Source organism: Fukomys damarensis, unplaced genomic scaffold (genome assembly GCF_012274545.1).
Source record: "Fukomys damarensis isolate Sample0158 unplaced genomic scaffold, DMR_v1.0_HiC HiC_scaffold_30, whole genome shotgun sequence".
In the NCBI taxonomy this organism is placed as follows: Eukaryota; Metazoa; Chordata; class Mammalia; order Rodentia; family Bathyergidae; genus Fukomys; species Fukomys damarensis.
The window spans coordinates 13,157,200-13,180,932 of NW_022900942.1; the positions used below are offsets into that span (position 1 = coordinate 13,157,200).

The 23,733-nt window shown below is 35.4% G+C and overlaps 1 protein-coding gene across 1 annotated transcript in view; it reads left to right on the forward strand.

Moving 5' to 3' along the window:
• Neto1 (neuropilin and tolloid like 1) overlaps positions 1-23,733 on the forward strand; it is a 106,326-nt gene that overhangs the window by 41,164 nt on the left and 41,429 nt on the right. The window lies entirely within an intron of this gene.

Genomic DNA, 23,733 nt, shown 5'->3' on the forward strand with positions numbered 1-23,733 from the left:
ACTTAGTACTTTCGTATTCGAACTATGTTCTCCTCACCTTATATTATTGTATTACTGTTTCAGTTTTATTTAGCCAGTGTCTATTTGTCTCTGCTTATAAATGTATTCTTCATTGCTCCTTACATCTGAAATTGGGCTCCTCGTGTCATTTGCCTCTGTCTGAACTGCGTTCTTCAGAAATTCCCTTAGTGGAAACAGACATTTGACAAATAATCTTAGTTTTCAGTTGCCTGAAACCATTTTTGCTTCCCTCTCATTTTGAAAGGTTTAGGCTCAGGTGTTGAAGTCCAGACTGGCACTCAGTTTCTATCAGCACGGCGAATATGTCATTCCAATGTCTTCTGGATTCCACTAAACTCAGTATCAATCTGCTCCTTGAAGAAGTTTTGTTCTTTTTTTCTGTATGTTTTAAAGATTTTTCTCTTAGTCAACAGTTTTGAAAACCTTCAGTAACTATCTGCTTAGATATTGCATGCTGTCGTCCTCTGTTCCTAGAAAACAGAAAAGTTTACCATCTCACTCCACCCTTACTTCTCCTATATTTTTTCTTACTATCAGGTGCTATGTACTTGCCAAGTTCTTTTGATGTCTTTCTATGCATTAATTCTAATCTACCAATATGTCTGTAACTGAGTTGCTCATTTTAATTCTAATGATTTTCATTTCTAAACCTACCTTATTTTTCAAAATGATGGTATTCTTTTTTATAGTTCTCTCTTCAGAGAGGTTCAGTTGCTTTTGTAAATTCTTTAAAAATGGTAAGCACAGGGCTGGAGATTTGGCTCAGTGGTTCTGCTGCCTGCCTTGCATGCACAAGGGTCCAAGTTCGATCCTCAATTCCACGCAAAAAAAAAAAAAGTGATAAGCACAGTTATTTTACAGTCTAACTGGTAGTTCTATTACTTGGCGCCTTTAAAGATCTCTTCCTGCTATCTCTGCTTTTATCGTTTCTTTCCCAGATTTTATTGTGGTCTTGTGGTTAACTTTTTATTATCAACACCTCACATTTTTGAATTGTTTTTAAGAATTGTTAGGGACATAAAATGAAGTTATATTTTTCTGAAAAGTACTTACACTAGCTTGGCACCTTACCTACTTATAACCCTTGTGACTCAAATATATGATCAATGGTAATTTGATAAACCAAGTACTGTAATCTTTTGGGGCATGCAAATCTATTAACATGTTAATCCTAACACTTCTCATATAATTTTGTTTGTTTTATAATTTTTATTAGTACATGTTTGGTATATATACTGGTTAAATTTATCATGGGGAGTTGCTACTTGTAGGTAACTCCTTTTAATTTTTTTTTTTGTTGTTGTTGTTGTTCCCTACTCTTTCCATCCCTCCCTTTTTCTTTTAACTTTTGGCCTCCTTATCATTGGCAAAATATCGATTTCCATTTATTTTCTTCAATTCTTTTTTTCCACCTTCTTTTCCTCACTTCTGTCACCTTCCTTCCATCTCTTGTTGTTTTCCATTTGAGGATCTTCTCCCTCCTTCCTATTATATTTTATTTTTCTCTTTATTTATACAAGTTTTTAGCCCTCACTGCTCAGCAGCAAGGCATACTCCTTGATGTGCATTTACTTCTAAGAATGGGATAGGTTATTAAGAATGGGCTACACATACTCTGGGTTCACTTTATCTAAGTGGTGATGCACTGTCCAACTCCATATTCCTGAATGGTGGTTCTCTCACTGATTCTGTCTTAGTGAGAGCCTAGACTTTGTCTTCTGCTACATGCGGATGAGGTACTAAAAATCAAGTATTATAAAAAGAGTACACAAAAAATATCTGTATCTGTTATTCTGTTACTTTAACATAGATCCTTAGAATCTGAATTGGTGAAACAAGAGTGATACACATTCTTATCTCTTTGTTTCAGTTGCTTTGCAGAAAATAGCTATCAATTGTTAGTTCTACCAATTTTATGTAGCAGTAGCATTTTCCTACCATTCTTTTATTAATTTTTTGTTATTGTTTTCTTTGGGGGGGTACCTGGGATTGAACTCGGGTCCTTGTGGTTGCAAGGCAGGCCACCGAACCCCTGAGCTAAATCCCCGGCTTTTATTAATTTTTTATCAATTGCTAATCTGAGATACAAATTATGGTATTGAATTACACTATCAACACTCACTGAAGAGGTTCTACATAGAGATTTACAGTATCCTAGATTTTGGTCATTTATATCACTTTTTACACCTTTTTCATACTATTGTATGAAAGTTTTATTTATGGAGAACACATATAACATTTTTTAGATTGAATCTGACTTGACTTTCTACATACATCATAATGTCCCATTTTCTCTACTGTCAGTCAGAAATTTGAACTATTTGTACTTCTGCTTTGATTTTCCTATTCAAAGAGCTCTGATTTTGCCTCCAACTATATTATTTGGAAAAATATATGTTTTACTCATTTTTTAACCTTGTCTTCCATCTTCACTTCAGATGGTTTTGGACCTTACAACTTCCATTAAGTTTTTTAAAGCTAAAGTTATTATCATGTGCTTTTCCACATATATACATATATTCTTGACACATTGTGTGGCAAAATAAAAATTATGTTTTTTATCTAATGTGTAGCGGTAATGCATTGAGCAAAAGTAAATAAAGTGAAATGGTGGACTTTAAGTCAACATACTTGAATACTAATTAGTATATATCCATAAATTTTATATTTTTCATTGTTTTATTTGGACAAAAAATTTGAATCAGAAAATAATGTATTTAATTAGATGCAATGATATATCCAGTCCAGGTTTATGTTTCCTTTGATGGGAAATTTAAACCAACCCTTTTCTTATGGAATATAGATTAATGTGGCCTAAAATTAGCAAAATATATCTCCTTATGAATCCTGTATTAATATATTAATATAATATTAATATATTTTGGCTTTTAACCCAAAGATTTCTTTTTTTACCAGCTATATCTCTGGAGTTTATTTTTCAAGATTCATATTCTTGACATATCCTGATTATTATTTACAAAGTTATTTATCATCTTTCATCTTTTATCATTTTACCATTACCTGGTCGTTCCATTTTTTTTGACCCCAAACTCAATTATCCTTTTATGTATATCTTCATAAATAACTCTTCATATGACTTTTTGGAGTATTTTTATTGCATTATTTTCTGCTAGTTCCTTTTACTTTGTATAGTAACCTAAGAGTAGACAGTGACTTAGCTTTAATCAGTATGCCAGGTGGAAGCTGCCATGTTGTACAGCATTCTTGATCGGTGTAAGACAATATGCAATGAGAATACTTGGCTCTGAGGGCAGTGTCGGGCTTCTCAGCATGAGAAACCTCTATGTGGTTCAAACCCCAAGCACAGATCTCCTTGCATTAAATGAGCTGCTTCTGGCCTGTCTCAGTGTGTCGCCCTTACCTACTAGTCCACATCAAAATTTAAAGCCACAGAGACTGTATCAACAATGGGCCTTAATTAGAGCAGAAAGAAATTCCTTCAGTCTTTGGGCAATTTGGTGTGAGTGTATATTGCACACTGTTGATTTCAGGAGAAAAAAATCAATGCTCCTATGTTTCCAGGGCTTCCTTCATATAAATATTTATATCTGCTTTGTATTCATTTCTGTCATCTTGATCAAATCCAAATTTTTCTTTTTTACTAAATGCCAGTAAAATACTTCATTGTATTTGTTGTCATTAATAGTGGAATTTATGTTGTATTTTTAGATTTGCAAATTAAAATCTGTATTATTATATGCCTATGACTTGCATTTAAATTTCATTTTATAGTAAATGAATAGGACTGGAAAAATTATGGTCTATGTTTATTATTTTGTATATGTCTTGATATTCTTTTGGCCTACATTTAAAAAAGTAGTATCTTTAAATGTGTGGAGCATTTATAAATAATGCCATGAAAATATTTGAAAATCTAAAGATAGGAGATGTTATTTGGAGACATGTTTCTTGGGATTTAAAATACAATGAAAGGTACATTCTATTCTTATGTAGCTGTCCACATGGGTGGATTGATAGTACCAGCTCACAGCTGTGCATGGCTGCCCAGGAAAAAAAAAAATCAAATACTGCCTAGTAATTTTATGACTTGAGTGAGTTCTTTAATCTCATATAAACTTTGCTTTTCTCTTGCATTCAATTAGACCAATCATACATAACTCCTACAGCAATTCAACTACTTAAATATACCAATCATGTAGTCAAGTTTTACCTGTGGGGGTCCCTCAATAAAGAAGTTAGAATTACATTTATAATTATAGTTTTAAAAGTGCAGCACTTGGGCCACACCAGCTATCTCACAAAATCTGTGCACCCAGGTCTTCCCACACACTGTTAATCCAGGAGCCATCCATCTATCTACCACTGAAAGCATAGAGGCTAATGAGAGAGCCAAGAGAAAGTTCACTAAGAATTAAAATTAAAAAAAAGAAAGAATCTAAGGACCCAAATTTATGGATACAAAGACAAATCTACTTATTTCCTAATGTTTTCATCCTTCATCGGTATCAGTTTAACTACTTGAAATTAAGGAGATCAATGAAAGGTAGTTTTCAGTGCAAAACATAAAGGCAAAACAAAGTCAGTAAAGATAGTGAAAAATTAGATTATTCTCACTAGCAACATAGCATGGCTGGTGAAAATTTCCTTTGGAATATACAACCAGAAAAATTTATAAGCTGCAGGAAAGTGTCGTTGGAAAATATAATGTTGAATACAATAAAGGGACTTATTGGTAGAATGATCACTCAGATATTATTCGTGGGTTATGGATCACAGAAGCAGCTGGAAACCTTCAGTGTGAGTGGACAGAGAATACGATGCTTAGAACTTGGTGTCAGATAGGTAATTTTCAAGCAGCTGAAGGTGAAGGAGTGAGAGGGGGGAGACTATATAGGATTGCACTGCAAAAATGATAAAGGCCAGTTTCAAATTATCTATTATACATCTTGGTCCTAATTTACACTTTCAGTTTCTCACATCAAAGAGACAATTTGATATTTAAACATCTGTGTCCTATTTATTTCACTTGAGAGTATGGCCTCGATATGCATCCATTTAGCTATAAATGTCTCCAGTTTATCATTCAGGAAAGGAAAAAAAAATGAGAAAAGAAAGAAAACCCTGAAACAAAACTTTTATAAATAGGGAGGGTGGAGGGGTGGAGGGGGAATGGAAAAAAAACAAGAACTGAGATATTTCACGTAAAGGTACAAATCCCCAATGATGAATGTGATCATAATGTGTACCTAAAATGTACCAATAAAATTAATTTAAAAAGTGATGAGAGCCAAGACTAAGAGACCGCTGTCGATACTGAAAGTGAGAAACTTAGGAGAGGTTTTACAAAGAGTAATTGAAAGTTTCCATTATGTTTCTGATGAGAAGAAAGTTCAAGGAAAGTGTCAAGTTAATCTTTTTCCAGGTAATCAGAAGGAGACTAATGATTGATAAAAATGAAAAATCTAAGGGAAGAAAGCTGAAAGCATCCCATCAATCTTACTTTCTGACTAAAAAGGAGAGACCTATTTTTTCCTTCTAGTATAATAGAACCTAAAATTATGATATTGATTTATTCTGCTTGAAAGCATTACTCTGGGAAAGCCTTGGATTATTTTCACATCTCTTAATGAAATCACCTTTGGTGCCTTTGTGTTTGAATGACAGAAAAATGTGCAAAAGATCGAAGATTTAGCAAGCGTCTCAATACACATCAGGGTTTTAAACTGCAATCTGAAGGTCAATGAACCATTTCAAAGCTCTTTTGTAGCACAATGTCATTTTCAAAATTATACCTTTTTAAATGCCAATGGCAAGAAATAATATATAGCACTGCTAAAAACTCCACAGATTTCTATGATTTCAATGTATGGTTTCATTTGACATAGGTGGGAAATATTCTCAATTCTTCCAATCTTATAAGAAAAAAAAAAAAAAAAACGGAAAGCCAGACTCCCTGGCACTGTAATTCTGCCTGGAGCCCCAGGGTTTATCATTTTCCCCACACAGCAAATATGGAAGGTATATTTTTGTAGAAATAATCTCTTCTGGGAGGCAGAGGGGCTAAAACTCTAACTTTATCAACAAGAAATCCGACATTCACCCTTGGACTTGGATCAGTTGTCTTTTCTAGTGGGCTATGCATGGTTTCAAATACCCATTCACACCTTCTGAATAGCCATACTAATTGGGAGAACAAGTACCAGGGGATGGAAACAAATATAAGAAGTGGAGATGCATGGAATATGAATTTCTTAGTAATGCTTTCCTTCCCCTGTGCCTAAAATGGAGCAAAATTATTTGTTGCTGAAGAAAGCAAATGAATCTTTTGTTTTCAGAGCACTATATATATATCTACAGAAGATCTCTTAAGTTGCAAATTGTGACTTTAGACACATGCTGTTTAGAATTGCTTCCTGCCTATGTGTCAGCTTAGTTTTACTATTATATATAGGTAAAATTTGGGGGCTAAATTGTCATAAAAGGATTTTTATGATATAGCATGTGACGCTACACATTTATAGAAAAATGAATATCTGGGCATTTGGATACCTGTGAAAAGGCAGTTAAGAACTTTTACAAATATTCTGCAGTAATTCTATAGCCAATCCCAGGCATTTGAGGGAATAAGGGGAACTTCTGATTAACACCCAAATTTAAATTCTGTATAATGGAAATAAGCACAGAATGTATGATAGCTAATGAGGCAACATTAATAGTATTTGATTTGGAAATGATGCCATAGAGCAGTAAAATATTCAAGTATTTTAGCTAAGATTCTTTTTATCCATCTATCACTTAGGAGTTCAAATTCTGAATGATTTATGTATGGGATAACTCACATTTACATAGCACTTTATACTGTAACAAATCTATATCTCATTCACTAACAACATTTGTATGTACTCCGCATTATATCTGAGAGCGAGGTTGAGCTTTTGAAATCCAATCTCTTAGAAGAGAGGCAAACTGGAGGCTTACAAGGAAGAATTCTCCTCATAAGTGTTCTTACATATATATAGCCTCAGCTTATTAACCCTTTCTTATGAGTATTGTTTCAGAAATGACACATTTGACTTACTTTTTGATTCTATGTTTGCATTTTGTTTTTAAGTCCATTTTTTTTTTCCTTTTACCAGGAATCAAACTCAGGACCTTGAGCATGCCAAGCTTTTAAGTCCATTTTGTTCAGCATAATTTGTTTATGTGAGGTTTTTATTGCTTGACTGGTATATAATTTCTTCTATTAATTTCAACCTTGCTAAATCAGCATCACATGGATTTTATGGATTATTTAGGATTATCCAGCTATTTCATGTAGCTATATTTTGTGAATTTGATGAACGGAGGGATGGCTAGAAACCAAACACTCTAGCCTTGACAATGATTCTTACCCTGAGAGTTATGACTTAAAAAGTTTTGGTGCTGGGCATATGCTCGGTGGTAGATTGTATGTATAGCATGTATAGGGCCTTAGAATCAGTTGTGAGAACCAAAGGGGAGGGAGGTAAGGCACATTTACTTTTAATGACAACACTTCAACTCCTCACCCAGACTGGCAGAAATTATGTTCTTTAACCCATTCCATGAGCCTCTCCAAGATTTATCATGAGGTGCCTTCTGCATGCTTCCACACCAACCTGTTGGCAATGGTAGAACATGGCATTCTGATTTTGCTCTTTTCTTCCAGTTCCATGATGGCTTCACCTCTAGTGCCTGGTGTAAAACCCTAGTGTTCTTGCCAAGGGCAGTGACAAAGGAGATGCACGCAGGTTTCCAATGATAGGCTGCTCCAAGTCTATTTAGGAGTGGATGAGGCTCATCAAATTTGGTAGAAAAAAGTCATGTCTTCAAGCTACACTTATGCGGCTTATATAGCTTTCTTGTGTTGTTAGCAGGTCTATTTAGCTGTAACATTGAAGACATCATCATGCTTACATTTATATTTATAAATTTAAGAAAACATAATTTGTTATTGTAATTTTTTTCTTGGTTGCTGTTGACATAATTTATTTAGTTTACAGTGATATAAATGGGATAGAAGAGGATACTGCCAACTTAACACACAGTCACACTCAGAGTAACCTGATGTGTCACCATGACTTTCCAGTCTTAGTGTGTCAGAGGCAGGGCACTCTCCTCTGCTGCTGTGCCACACCTGCTCATCCACCTTCAAAAGCTGTGCACTTGATTGCTCCTAGTCTCTCACTCCCTTCTCATGGAAAGCTCCTTCTTGATTTCACTTTTCAGGCATAAACCTCTGATCTAGTCCTGTGCATTTGCCACGGTGTTCATCAACTCTAAAATGCTTGGTGGTTGGCCGTTCTTCCCTCTCCTTCTTTACTGCACCACACTCTGTGCATGCCAGTGAGCACTAACGGGTATTATGGAAAGGGTTAATGTGGAGCAGTTTGGAGAAGTGTGCAGCACAGGTGTATCAGTCACTGACGGCATCGGCACCACGGTGGTGCAGCTCTAAATGACCTGGTAAACCAGTTATACTGAAAAAATGGTTTAGGAGGACTCCTTGCTTTCAACCCCATTCAGTCTAAATTGTAAAATGGGGCTGAGTGAACAAGGGCATTCTTAGAAAATGAAGGACTGTCCAGTTTTTGGAAAATCTACTTCTTGTTGATATTTTTTTTTGTCTTTACCATTCTTTTTTTTTAAGTTTATTGGTACATTTTAGGTAGACAGTACAGTTACATTCATTACTGGGATCTTGTACCTTTACATGACAGGTCTTGATTCTCATTTTTTTCCTTATCCTTGTCCTCTGTTTTTGCTTCTTTATGATTTCTTCTTCCCAGTGTTTTTATTATGTGTATTTATTATGTGTAATTTATTATGTGTAATAAATTGGCATGTTTTTTATGGAATAATAACTTGGAATACTGATTAACTTAGAAAAATCTATTTAATGGGAACCCGAATGAAGTCCAGCTGTTGGAGGCCAATGATATCAAAGTAGCTATGTTTTCAACCTACTTAGAATATAAATGCAGGAGCCATGATGAAATTTTATATATTTCAGCTAAATAAAACAATGAAGAAAACAAAAAAGCTGTACAAGCCATGAAAATGTCAATATTATAAACAACTTTCCTCTTAATCCAATAAGTTTTGACTTCTTAAATATGTGTATGAATGCATTTTGTGCTAACCTAGAAAAATGTTCTAATACATAAATCCATGTCTGCATTAAAGTCATTAGGAAGACAAACTCAAAATGAGGAACTACAGTCGCCAATCTCTTACACAGAGCAAACAGTAAGTGCTTAAAATAGGTTTTAAACATTGTGTTATGAATTTAATGCTGAGGCAATGCTGCTTGAAGATGAGAGGTTTAAAATTCAAATGAGAATCAAGACCTGGCATGTAAAGGTACAAGATACCAATGATGTATGTAACTGTACTGTATACCTAAAGAGTACCAACAAACTCAATGAGAAAAGTATCAAATTATTAAAATAATATGATTATGCAACCTATTATGGTACTAGGCTATGAAGATTTTTGCTTGATTTTTATAATAATATTTTAAATTTAACCAACTAATTTAAAAATCTGTAAACCTCATGGTGTTCAATCTTAAGTAAGAAGCAAAGAGAACTCTGTGAGGCTGCAGGCAAACAAAAAATAATGGAATTAGGAAACAGTCTGTTTATTGTGCAATTAGTTTAAGTGCAAGAGCCATTTCAATAAAGATATATCCAAAGGTATTACAGAGCTTTGGAAACTGAGCAGGAGATGTGGATGTGGAGACTGGAGATATCTTATCTGAGGAATTGCATCTGGGCATTGAATGAGGACAGTGGAAAGGATGAGTAGAGAATGGCAAGTAAGCAAATAGTTTTTGTTTTATATTTAGTTGAGAAATTACTTGGTCAGGTTTATCCTCTGAAAGGATGTAGATAACAGAAACTATGTTTAGTATTCCTGGATGAGAAGATAATTAACATGGTAACTGCTTCTAGAAGGGAGTAATTAAGGAATCCTGAGGACCAACGATTAGATTTAGAGAAAGAATTTTTCCAGAATCAGATGGTAAATGTGTACATATGAGAATATGTGTAGCTGAGATAATAAACAGAGAATTGAGTCAATTCCCAAATCAAGGAATCTATTCATTGAAATAAAAGAGGTAAATGTTTTCCCTGAGTTGTTTTTCCTCTTTCATCCATTTCCCCTACCCATTCTATCAGCAAGTCTGACATTAGAGAATTCCTCTGAATATTTGCTGCAATCTGTAAGTCTGACAAAATTCTCTTAAAAACTAAAGCTATCATACGCACAGAAGAGCTAAGCTCAGGATCACTGCAGGTTTGGGGTGGAAAGGATGTCATAGGTGATTGAGTGCATGGCCTCCGCACCACCACGGGTGCAAGCAGACTTGCTTCCTGATGGCAGCGTCCAACATGGAGCCCATCTCATAGTTAAATTCCACCTTACAGGGCCAGGGATTGAGCTCAGTGGTTCTGTTGCCTGCCTTCTGGCAAGCACAAGGACCCGAGTTCAATCCCTGGTATAAATAAATAAATAAATAAATAAATAAATAAATAAATTCCACCTTACCATTCTGATTCATTCCTTTGTAAGACAAATGGAAAATATCTATCTTTATATTTTTAAAATTTATTTTTGAAATACATTTGCATGTTTTAACCACACTTCAACATCATCCTGAAACATATTTTCCCATGCCCCGCAAAATTGTGTTATCGTTTTCACGTATAAAAGAGTTTTATATCGTCTCACTTTCCCCTGAGGGGAGAGCAGAGAATAGCCCAGGGGAAAGTTCAGACAGGTTCAGAAGACCAAATGGCATTTTGAGCATCGTGAGTCTGTAATTAAGTTACTTTCTACTTACAAGTTTTAAGATGGTCTGTTACACTTATGAATATACTTAGTCACTTTCTTTTTACAAATATGTGGATATAGTTACTTAATCAATCTGTACCCACTTCTTTCAGCTGTAAAATAGGCATAATATTGTTAAATGTCTCATATCAATGTCACAGAATAAATAATTTACTACATTTAAAGTGATTAAAATAATATCTCACATAGGTAAATGGATACATCTTTAATATATACTCCTACGTGAAATAAATAAGTCACACATGTAAATACCGAATAGTTTCTCTGGTGTGAATAAACTGCAATAATACAGAAGATCCTAATAAGATTACTGAGATGGTGAAATGGGAAGAAAGGGGCTAAAGGTGTAGGGAACGTGGGATGGGTAGGGGAAGGGTAATAAAGGAAAAGAAAAAAATGTGAGATAAAGAAAAGATGGAAATAAAGTGCTTGTAGATGGGAAGGGGAGGAGGGGGTGAAGGGAGGTCAGGGACAAGGGGAAAAAATGAGAACCAAGACCTGTCATGTAGAGGTACAAGATCCCAACAATGAATGTAACTGTACTGTATCCCTAAAATGTACCAATAAACTCAATTAACGCTGAAAAAAATAAAATAATATCTCATATCCATTTATTATTACAGTAACACTAGTTATTTTCATGAATCTAGCTAAATCCAAGTAATTTGTGAATTAAATTTGACAAAGCAAAGCAATTTTCATTTTACCTATGTAGATTTATTTTCAACATGTATTCTTTTCACTTGTGTACAATATTTAAGAAGCCTTGTGCCTCATAAAAATTTAATTTATTTGTAATGCTATCTCTTTTTATTATTATTTTGGTACTGAGGATTGAAATCATGATCTTTGAACTCAGATATTTTCCAGCTCTTTTTAATTTTTAATTTTGAGACAGGAAATCACTAAATTTCTAGGCTGCATTCAAGCTTTCTACCTGTTACTAAGTTGTAACCTAGAGCTTTATGGAAAGAAGACATCTATGATACAAAGGTGGGCTTGGTAAGAGTGAAAGAGCTGAAGCTTGTGGATCTTAAAACCTATTTTCCCTCATCCGAATTATTGAAGACCACAAAGAGCTTTCTCTAACTAGCTGTAGCAATCAATATCTGTCATATTGTCTACTTAAACCGAGAACATTTTAGGAGCTATTTATTAATTTATATAAAATACACTGATAAATCCGTAACAGTGGTATCTCAGTTTATGAACTTAATTCTTTTCACAATTTTGGACACAAACTCAATTGGATGAGAACCAAATCAACTTTAGTCTTTAGGATCAGTGTCGATGTTATGTGGAAACTTGATTTGGTTCTCATCCAATTCAATTTGCAACCAGAATCATGGAAAGAATTAAGTTTGTGAAGCAAAGTACCACTGTATATGTTAAAATATATAGCATATTGATTAAATCATCAAATAATATTAAGACTTTAATAAATATAAAATACTATTTAGAAGAATGACATTTTTGGAGGAGGACAGGGTCTCACTATATAGTTCAGGCTGGCCTCAAACTCACTGTGAAGACTGGGCTGGCTTCAGGCTCATGATAGCCCTCCTGCCTCAGCCTTCCAAATTCTGGGATTATGGGCGTGCACCACCACACCTGCCTGGAGATATTTTTTATTTTGTAAATTTAATGTCTGTCTCAAAAGAAGATGATTGAATTCTCACATCTGAACATACCTGAAATCTTTTTATAGGTAGAAGTACAGGATGAGCATCCAGTCTCACAGGGCTATGTAATTCATACAGGTGAGATTATGCTAGTGCATTTTCAAATAACAACACCTATTCTTTTGTACTTCATCAAGTCTCAGAAAGAGATAGATTTTTAAAAGTTAGTTGCAATAAGCATTGTGAAACTACATCAATAAATTATTTTGTATTTTTATTAAAATCCATGAATGCATTTTCCTGTTCAAATCACCTTTCCATGCATGATTGTTCAAGGTCACACATTCTTCATTTGGCAGTTTTGGGATCATTATTAAGAAGATAATCCAAATGTTGACACATTTCTTTATGCAATATTCTTTTTATAGGTAGAAGTACAGGATGAGCATCCAGTCTCACAGGGCTATGTAATTCATACAGGGGAGATTATGTTAGTACATTTTCAAATAACAATACCTATTCTTTTGTACTTCACCAAGTCTCAGAAAGAGATAGATTTTTAAAAGTTAGTTGCAATAAGCATTGTGAAACTACATCAATAAATTATTTTGTATTTTTATTAAAATCCATGAATGCATTTTCCTATTCAAATCACCTTTCCATGCATGATTGTTCAAGGTCACACATTCTTCATTTGGCAGTTTGGGGATCATTATTAAGAAGATAATCCAAATGTTGACACATTTCTTTATGCAATAAAAAAAAATCATAGTCACGCACATGAATCTCATTTTAAAAGTCTCTAAGTTTGAGACTGTCAAGTGCACTGTGGCAAATAACATTTTCTTCACTGGAAGCATAAATTTTATTATTGGCAACAAATATTGTCAGTTGTTTTCCTTAAAGTCAAGAGATTATTTTTGTTCGTTTTTCAAGAAAATGTCTGCCAAATATCCAAAACTAAATTATTATAATGTGTCTTTCAAGCAAAATGATGCTCCATGAAAAAGCAAGATATTCAGCTTACAATTAAAACAATTGCAAAGTGCTTTTAATAAGAAAACTGTCCTAGAAGTCAGTCTGCAACACAGGTGTCTTACTCATATTTAAAATTTCATCCTACAGAATATCCAGACATTAATTAAATATTTCAGATATTTAAATAATTTTTGTGCTTCATAGAGAAGATTTTAAGTACTATTTTTTTTTTTTACTCTGAAAATGCATTGCAGTGAATTATGCAATGAACATTAGATGCTAAGGTTTGGCCCTGCTGTCCTGATTGTTGAGGCATCTGTGGTTTTATCCCTCATTGCTCTTGTACCATCAAAACGAATGTCAACCCCGAAGCTCCTACAATCCATTAAATCTGAAATTGATACAATAATTTAAATGTTTTGTTCCACTTAGTGTCTTTTGCCAAGGATTTACATAAGATGATCTTTGAGGATTGGTTCACTCTCACATTGAACCAAGTTGGGTAAAATAAGGAAATCTAATGTTGTCTGTACATCCATCTATTGGTTAGATAAAAGTAACATTGCAGAAGATTTATCCATTCTGTCTTCCTGTTTAAGCTAAAACTTTCAGACCACAAACAACTGTCTGATTGGAATGTGGCCATTTTCTGGTTTCATTTACTGGCTTCCTTCCTGGAATCAAGTAGGCATTCAGCAATGGCAGGAAAAAAATTTGCTGTGTTAGTCTCTGAGCTGTATGTGTGCTTCTCCGCCATACCGATGCTATAGCGTACTCTGTAAAATGCCTTTACCTGCCCAGTTTTAACTTGAAAATGATTGTCTTTTAAAGAGGTTATGATATCTGCACTTGAAAATCAAGCTCTGTTTTTAAGAACTTTTAATTATTTGTATTAATTTTCTTTTCACTTCTGGGGAATTGAACCCGGGACCTCATATGTGCTAGATGAGTGCTGTGTCACAGAGCCCCAGTCCCTTATCTTAAAGTCCTTAGCTTTGTGATTAAACTGTTAGAATAAAATTCTCATAAAATGCTTTTCTATCTAAATTCTAATAAAATCAACTGTTAACATCCGTAAAGTTAATTGAAAGGTAGATTTTGTTATATTTTCCTTTTTGTCTATAGTTTTTCTCATTTTATTTGGAATGTATTACTCTGTCTCATAAGTAATAAACCTATTTGAAATGACCATATCTACTTTTTGCCCCTTTCCATTGGTAGTATAATGGGGGGAGAAAGTGATTCTTTTAATTAATCTACTTTCAGAAGATAAATATCCATCATTCTCCATAAAAATAAATGTAATAGAAATAGATTTTCTTTTATTTAAAAAACATAATTGTTTTTTAATTTCTACACTCAGATAGGATTTAAATATTTATAAAAGATTTCAAGCTATATAGATAGATAAATACATAGATCCAAGAATAGATACATTCATGCAATAAAGCACAAAATATACCTAATACTTTCTGTACTTCCATGTCAAGAGAAATTATGAAATTTCAAAACAACAGCTTTTGGATCATATTGTGATCCAAGGGTTATACTGATGAGAATTGAAAATAGACAATAGGTGTCCAGGAAAATCTCTGAGAGCAAACTGAGTCACTCAAAAAATCCACATTATTTATAGCTAAAAGCTCTGCACCATAGAATAATTCTTGAAAACACAACAAATTCTTCACTAGGTATAACAGTGTTTGTAAGATCACAGGTAATACAAAGCCTGGAACATTTTGCTCTGCATTCTTGAGAAAATGAAAGTACCCAAGAACAAGTAGAATTTTACTATTACAGTGAAAAATAGCTTCATCTTTAGATCCCATGAAAGGGACACCTCTAAGTTAGGAAAACAAGGGTGGCAACAATATTTTTAAAAATCTAAAATTACAACAATTTGAATAATTGATTACTTGCTCATGAAAAGTATAATTTGAGTCAAGGAAGAGGTTCTTTGTGCTCTACATATTTATGTAAGAAGTGAATCTGATGAAGTTCTGCATTTTCAACATATATATAGTCACATGAGATATCATATGTTGTTTTTAAAATTAACCATAGTAAAAAGAGTGGATATTTTTTCTAGGAGTTTTATGGGCCTGACCTGCAGTTTTAACCATTTATCCTCAGTTGACTAACCAGAATTGTGATGTAGGCAACTGCATCTCCAGGAAGGCTGGACAACCCAGTCTAGCTGTGTGCTGGGTGGCCTCTGATGTACCGTTCTCTGTGATATACCCATTGAGAAACCCTGTGGATTGAAAAAGTGTAAGGTCTTGCTAATGCAAAAATATACAGGAAAATTAACTCAGAGTAAATTTAACCTTTTCTATATACAAAGAACTATGTTTAATACAGTAACATTCATCACAGAGGATTTGTACCTGTATGTGATATATCTTCTTTTTTTTCCCCATTCCCATCTCTGTCGGACCTCTGTCCTCTGCTTATTTACAAATGCTTTGTTTCCATGTCTACCTTCTGTTCTCTTTTTTCCTTGTCCTTTCTTTGCTTTACCCTTCCCCTCCTCCCTTGTTCCCCTTTCCCTTTAGACATTTTCTTTCCATTTTCCCAATATTTATTATACATTTTGGTCCTTCAACGTTTGGCTTCTCACACTAGACAAACAATTAGGCATTTAAACATGTGCATCCAATTTATTTCACTTAAGCGTATCATCTAAAAGATGCATCCATTTAGCTAGAAATATCTCGAGCTTCTCCTTCTTTATGGCAGAATAGCATTCCATTTTACAAAATCATATCTTTATCCATTTGTCTGTTGATGGGCATTTGGGCTGTTTGTAATATTTAGCTGTTACAAACTTCATTACACTATGGCCTGATAATATGCGTTGGATAATATCAATTCCTTTGCATTTACTTAAGCATTTTCTTAAGCATTTTCTATGAGCTAGTATATGGTCTGCTTTGGAGAATGTCCCATGTGCAACTGAGAATATGTATTCTGATGTGGGGTGGAACACTGTAGAAATCTACTAAGTCCATTTGTTCAAAAGTTTGGTTCAGTTCTTATATTTCTTTATTTACTTTTTTGTCTAGTTCATCTATCTATTTGTGACAGTGTGGTATAAAGTCTCCCATTACTGTTGTATTAGTGCTTATTTGATCCTTTTTTCAATACCAGGGATTTTACTTGGGATCTTGTGCTTGCAAGGCAGGTGTGGGGCCACTGAGTTAAATCCTGAGTCCAGCTTATTTGATTTTTAATATCTGTTATTTGTTTTATAAGTTGGGAACACTAGTATCTGATATGCATATCTTTATGATTGCTATCCCTTTCTTTTGGATTGTTACCTTTACAAAGATACAGTGACCTTTGTCTCTCTTAAACAGTCTTGCTTTGAAATCCACTTTGTCTACAAATAGAATAGATACCTCTACTTTTTCTGGGTTCCTGTCCCATGGAATATTGTTTTCCATCCCTTGACTTTTAGTCTCTTTTTGAATCAAATGTGTTTCTTGTATGCACCAAATTGTTGGATCTTGCTTTTTGATCCATTCCGCCAGTCTGTTTCTTTTGATTGATGAATTGAAGCCATTTACATTGATGGTTATAACTGATCTATATTGACTTATCCTTATAATGTTATTTTTCTGTTGTTTATTCCTTTTTTCCCCACTGTTTAATTGCTTGCCTTCCCTGGTGGATTCATTTTGTTGGGGTTCATGGAGCTAAAGTCCTTATTACCTCCTTCTAGAATATACTTTAGAACACTATTGAGTGCTGGTTCGGTGGTCATAAATTTCTTCAAGTGTTCTTTGTCATGGAAGTATCTTATTTCTCAATTAGTTTTAAAAGATAGTTTTGTGAAGTATATCAATATAGGTTGAAAGTTGTTTTAGGGCTTGAAATACTTCACTAGAAGTTTCCCTCGACTGGATGTGTTAAGAAGTCTTCTGTGATTTTGATGGGCTTTCCTTTATAGGTGATTTGTTTCTTTTCTCTAACAGCTTTTTTTTGTTTGTTTGTTTTTTGTTTTTTTTTGTAACAGGGATGGAACTAATGTCCCTATGCTTGCAAAGCAGGCACCAGAACCACTGAGCTAAATTCCAGGCCCTCTAACAGCTTTTAATATTCTGTTCTTGTGTTGAATTTCTAGATTCTTGACAGTTATGTGTCTTGGTGTAGATTTTTTTCGATCATGATAATAGCTATGTGCCTCACTTATCTGTATGTCAAATTCTTTTTCCCTGTTGGGAAGTTTTTTGCCATTACTTCTATGAACAGTTTTTTTTTTTTAATATTGTTTGCATTGTCCCCACCCCCTTGATACCAGGGACAAAACTGAGGACCTTGTGCTTGCCAGGCAGGCTTGGTACTACTGAGCTACATCTCTAACCCTATCTCCTGTTTTCTAATTGATTCCATTGAATCTTATGTTGTTCTTTGCATCATCAAGCAGCTACTGTATTGATTTTTCATGGTTTCTTGCTATTTTTAAGTTTTTATTTTCATGATGGCTAAGCACAGTCCTGCATTCTATATCTGATATTCTATCCTCACATTGGCTCATTCTGCTGCATATATTTTAGTACTGGAGATTGAACTTGGGTCCTTGTGAGGCAGATGGTGGCATCATTGAACTAAATCCCTGACCCCTGATGCATGCACTTTAAATGGAATTTTAAATCTTCTTTATATCTGTTTGAATCTCTTTCATGGATTCCATTTCTTTCCTGTGTTAAGTGTTCATCGTTTTCATCATTTTTAACTCAATTATTATTATTATTTTTTTAAATAGTTTATTGGTACATTTTAGGGATATAGTACAGTTACATTCATTGTTGGAATCATGTACCTCTACATGGCAAGTCTTGATTCTCATTTTTTCCCCTTACCTCTGCCCTCCCTTTTGAGACAGGGTCTCACTATGTAGTTGAGACTGACCTGGAACTCATTATATAGCCCAGTCTAGTCTCAAATTCACAGCAATCCTCCTGCCTCAGCCTCCCGAGTGTTGGGATTACAAGAGTGAGCCACCACACCAGGCTCAATTATTTTTTTAAATCTGTGTCTGCCCAACAGTGACTAATCTTATCTTCCATTATTGTCATCATCTTATAGTTATCTGAAAAACTATTTCTAATTTTTTTTTCTATAGCCTCAATCATTGGCTTTGTTACTTCTGCTGTTATCACTTCAGAGAGCCCACGTGTGTGGGTTTTAAACAGTTTCACCTCATTGCTCCCTGGGTTTCCCTGTGGTGAGCTGAAAGTTCAGGGTTGTATCTTGATAAAGTGTCTTCTCATTTTCTTTTTCCTTTTTTTTTTTTAATTACCTGGGTTGACGCTTATAAATTGCGTTTGTCAAGTAGCTGTATTGGTAGGATTTAGAACCCTTAGGAAATGGGTAGAGATGTCTTCTCAGTTTGGTTGCCATTTGAGTTTTGAGTCTGTTAGAAAATCCTCTCTTCAGTTTATTGCAGAGAAGCTTCTGCCTATTTGGCCTAGTCTCTGTTACTTTGGCACTAGCATTTGATATCGTTTATTACTCTTTGGCAATTGCAGTTTTGGTGGACCAGGAAGAACAACTGATTAAAAGAATAATGTCACCTTGGCTAAAGTAGTACAATCAGAAATAACAATAGCATCAGATACAGCCTAGAAAATGACAAACGGTGATAACTTGATTTGCCTGCAATCTTCAATGGTGTTAATTACATTTGGAGTTATAGAACAAAATCTAAAACAAACTAAAAAATTGCAAATAGTAAGTATTACCTTGGTATGGCAGTTTTACCCTCAGGAGAGAATATTTAAAAGTGGTTAGGGGTAAAAAACAGAGAAATGGAAAAAGAAGAGATGAGAAGCAAGACAGGAACACAAAATAAAGTTGTTCAAACTTTAGGGAATTGATGAGGAAGACAGGAAGGAAAAAGAAAATGAAATAAAATAGGAGCAGAATAGAACAGAAAAACTGGAAACAATGTTCACACATAAAAATAAAAACAAGAGGAAAAATGGAAATAAAGAAAACAAAATAATGTTTACTTCAAGGTGTGCCTCTGTGTTCACTGGTAGACAGATTGCGCCCACGGGGCTCAGATCCATGTTGACTAATCCCAAAAAACCTGCTGTACATTTATAGCAGGGCAATGGATAATCTCAGGAAGCCTGGACCTTTAGTTCTGAAGCTCAGGTTGGTTCGTGGCTGAGGTTTGAACCCAGTTTGTTCAATCTGCAACACTTCTTGTGTCTCCTGGCTTGATCTTGGACACCTGCTGGCTTGAATTTTACCTTGACCTTCCGCTGGCTTGAAAATCAGTTCCACCTTATCCTGGTAGAGCCTGCCCACAGCTGCTCTGATTTCCAAGTTCACTTGGCTCCTCTACAGGATGGCTACCAGCTAGTCACCCTCTTCTGGGGAACATCTAAACCTAACTTACCAGCCATTAGAGTCTGCTGTGTTCACTGTTGTTTCATTGGTCTGTTTCTCCACGGAGACCTCTGTGGTTGTCTGTAGTCACAATGTGTCTGCAGTTTTCAGGTGACCTTCCCAATCAGAGTCAGGGAGAGAGAGAATATGCTGCTTACCAGCTATTTCTTTGTTGAAGTCTCTCTCCTCACTCTCCCTGTGGACCTCAGTTCTTGCTTCAGATCCTTGCTGGGTCCCAGGGATCCACTTCCCTCCTTTTCTTCTTCATGTTGGTATATTCCAGCATCTGGACACTAACTCTCAGAGATGCTATGTTTGCTGTTCACCATTCCATGATCTTGCACTGACACTCGTTCCTTTTACCTCCATATTCTCTTAGTGGTTATTTATTTATTTATTTATTTATTTTTGTGACAGGGTCTCACTATGTAATTGAGACCGACCTGGAACTCACTATGTAGCCCAGGCTGGTCTCGAACTCACAGCAATTTTTCTGGCTCACTCTCCCAAGTGCATGGGAGTGCGCCACCATGCCCGGCTTCTTAGCGTTTTGCTTTTTTTTTTAATTTTTCTGGTTATTTAGATCATTTTAAAATTGGGGCTCAGGAGTAGAGCACTTGCCTGCCTTGCATGAGAACCTGGTTTATATCCATAGCACTTCTTCAATGATCTTCTTGGTCAAGAATACTATGTCTTCCTCTGTAATGTTTATACATCTCCTAAACTTTTGAGGAATTACATCAAAAAAGGACTAAGGCAGTTGGGACAGCTCCATGTACAGGCCTTCATTCTCATGAGTGCTTCTGTTGCATCTGGAGCTCTGAAAACAGCTTGAGGGGTGCATGGGAGTGTTTAAGGGATTACAATTCAGGTTCTTTCTGCTTTCAGACCACCTCCATTTTATTGCTCTTAGTCTCCCTATTTCAACCTTGGATTCTTTGTCTAGAATCCACAGCAACCTTTCTTTGGAATCTGCTCGTCCCCAAACCTTCCATTTCTTCTAAGACTTCTTCCTTTGAAGCCAGCACCTGGTCTTCAGGTATCATTTGGCCACTTGAACCCCAGCCTCACTAAGGTCTTGTACCTGATCTTGAGCCATGTCTACTGCCTCCTCCCTACTCTCTGGATGATGCTTCTGCACCCCGGCCTGGAGATTCATAGGCAGGATGGTCAGGAACTGCTCCAGCACCAGCAGCTCCAGGTTCTGCTCCTTGCTGTGGGTATCTGGCACCAACTACTGATGGTAGAGCTTGTGGATCCAGCTCAGAGCTTCTCAGGGAGTCCTTGGTAACAGAACTACCTAAAAAGTTGGCAGGAGGCCTCCTGGCCAGAAAAGCTGTTCACTTGAAGGTAGGATTCTTGGTCTCAGAGAGGTCCCTTTACTTTACAATCTTAACTCCATCCCATTCCTCTGTTGAAGCCATTCTGGAGTTTAGAAGGCACAAGCCAGCCACTTCAGATTCCATCTTTTAGAGGTTTTCCCACTCCAGTGGGGCAGTGTGCAGTTCTCTCTGGACCCTCGGAGACTCAGCGTGTCCTGGTGAGAGGGAGAGGTTGGTGTGACCACCTGCACAAACTCCAAAGCCAGGAGACTGAATCCTCATGGAGCCAGCCGGTCCACCAGAGGCCCAGAGTCACCCAGAGGTCCCAGAAGCTCAGATCCATCTCCAGTAACATTTATTTTGTATCTGCTGTGCCATACATCCTGAATAGAGAAGGGATCAAGAGATACAGTTCTCTTATAGAGTGAATTTTGTTAAGAGAAGGTGAGATTAAATGGTTAATAAAAAGTTTAAAGCAAATAATGAAATGATCGCAAAGTGTGATAAGAACCAGTAAGGGGAGAGGAAAAAGATGGAGACAATGCTGCTTTAGAGGCTTTAAAGGCTGTTCTGAGGATAACTATTTGAACCAATGACTGATGAATGGGAAAAAAATAAAACCTCGGTTATGCAAACACCTGGAGGAAAAGCATTGCAGTCAGGTAAAAGGGCATGTTCAAAATGCTTCACATGCAGCAGCTTTGAGTGTCTTTGAGGTAGAGCTGGATCTGTGTGAACACGAAGGAGAGAGCAGAGCGGAGTACTATGGGGCTTGGCAATCAGGAACAAGGACGAGAAGAGTTGTGGTCTCATTATGAAAGCAAAGGACAGGTACCATAATTTGACTTGTATTTTCACAAATTTATTCAGGTCATTTTGTGTAGAATAGATTTGAGGAGACATCTAGATAGTATAATACTAGTTACTAAATCCAACTTAATTGTAATCTGTAAATGATTTATGTCAGTGGCCCCAAAGAACTTCAGATTATCTCTCAAACTTCGTATACTTAAATTCAATTTAAGCTGTTTCAAAAATATTTTTGTTTTTGCAGATCACATGACCATCTATTACTATGGTATTACTGGTGGTTAATATAAATGAATTGCAAAAACATTTTTTCCAAATATTTTTTATGTCCTTGGTACTATCACTGTTAATACAAAGACAAAAATAAATTTTCATTTCCTAGAACTGGCATTTCTCTCAACATTGTCTGGCATGAGCTATAAAAATGACAACTGTTAGCCTCCAAACTAAAAAAGAGAATGCCAACTACATTCCTCCCCCCAAAAAAATTATAAGAACAGCCATGTACAGCTGAAACATTCCAATAAAAAAGTGGTAATATTAATAATACAAGCAATTGAGCAGTAGGCTAAATAGTAAAGAACCACAGTGAATAACAAAAATTTCAATAGTTGAGGTGAGCAAAAAATTAGTAATTTACAAAGACTGTATCTCAAAATAAAAAATTAAGAGGGCTGTACATGTAGCTCTGTGTAAATAAGCAAACTAGGTGTGGTTTTGCATGCCTGTAATCCTAGCACTCAAGGGGCTGAGGCAGGAGGATCACAAGTTTCAGCCTCATACAAGCAACTTAATGATTTAGTAAGATCCAGTCTCAAAAGTTAAAAACATTTTTGAGATATAACAGTTAGTTCAAAGGCCCTGAGCTCAATCAATCCTCAGTACTGAAAAAAAAAAAGGAAAATATGAAAATGAGTGGTCTCTTTAATTCTAATAATATGGTTAAGGTTACCACATATAAATCTTTCTTGTTCACAAGTAGGTATTAACCTTATATTTTTGAAAGAGTGATACAAGTACTCCTTGATTGAGATGGAGAGAAAGTCCTACTAAGAAGTATCTTGGTCTACATATTATTTATATCTGTTCTCATTTCTGTGTTTTCAGTGGACATTGCTTGTAAGTATTTATCTTTTATTTTTCCACAAAATTAAAAAGATTGATTCAAAACATTTATTGGTAGGAGTTTATTTCTTGATTCAAAACTTACGAATATATTTTAAGAGTGTTCTACAATAAACTGAGTTCACATAGTTGATATAATTAGATTATAGCATGGGTGATCCAGAATACTTAGTATTGACAAATCAATTCACATCACTCTGTCAAAACAAAAACCAATAACACAAGTCACTATTTCATAAGGATAATGAAAATTATGCAGTAAGCATCTTTGTACACAGACACAGAAAGAGGCACACTTGTGATACATATCAGCTTACATGGTCTTAGTACCTGGAGGTAACTCCATGTAGAAAGAGTGCTGTGTTTTCATTTCACAGTCCTAGAACAATGCTTTTTTCTGGCGGGGGGTTATTGGTACATTTTAGGTATACAGTACAGTTACATTCATTACTGGGATCTTGTACCTTTACGTGACAGGTCTTGGTTCTCATTTCTTCCCCTTGTCCCTGACCTCCCTTCGACCCCTCCTCCCCTCCCCATTTAAAAACACTTTATTTCCATTTTTTTCATTTTCTCATATTTTTTCTTTCCCC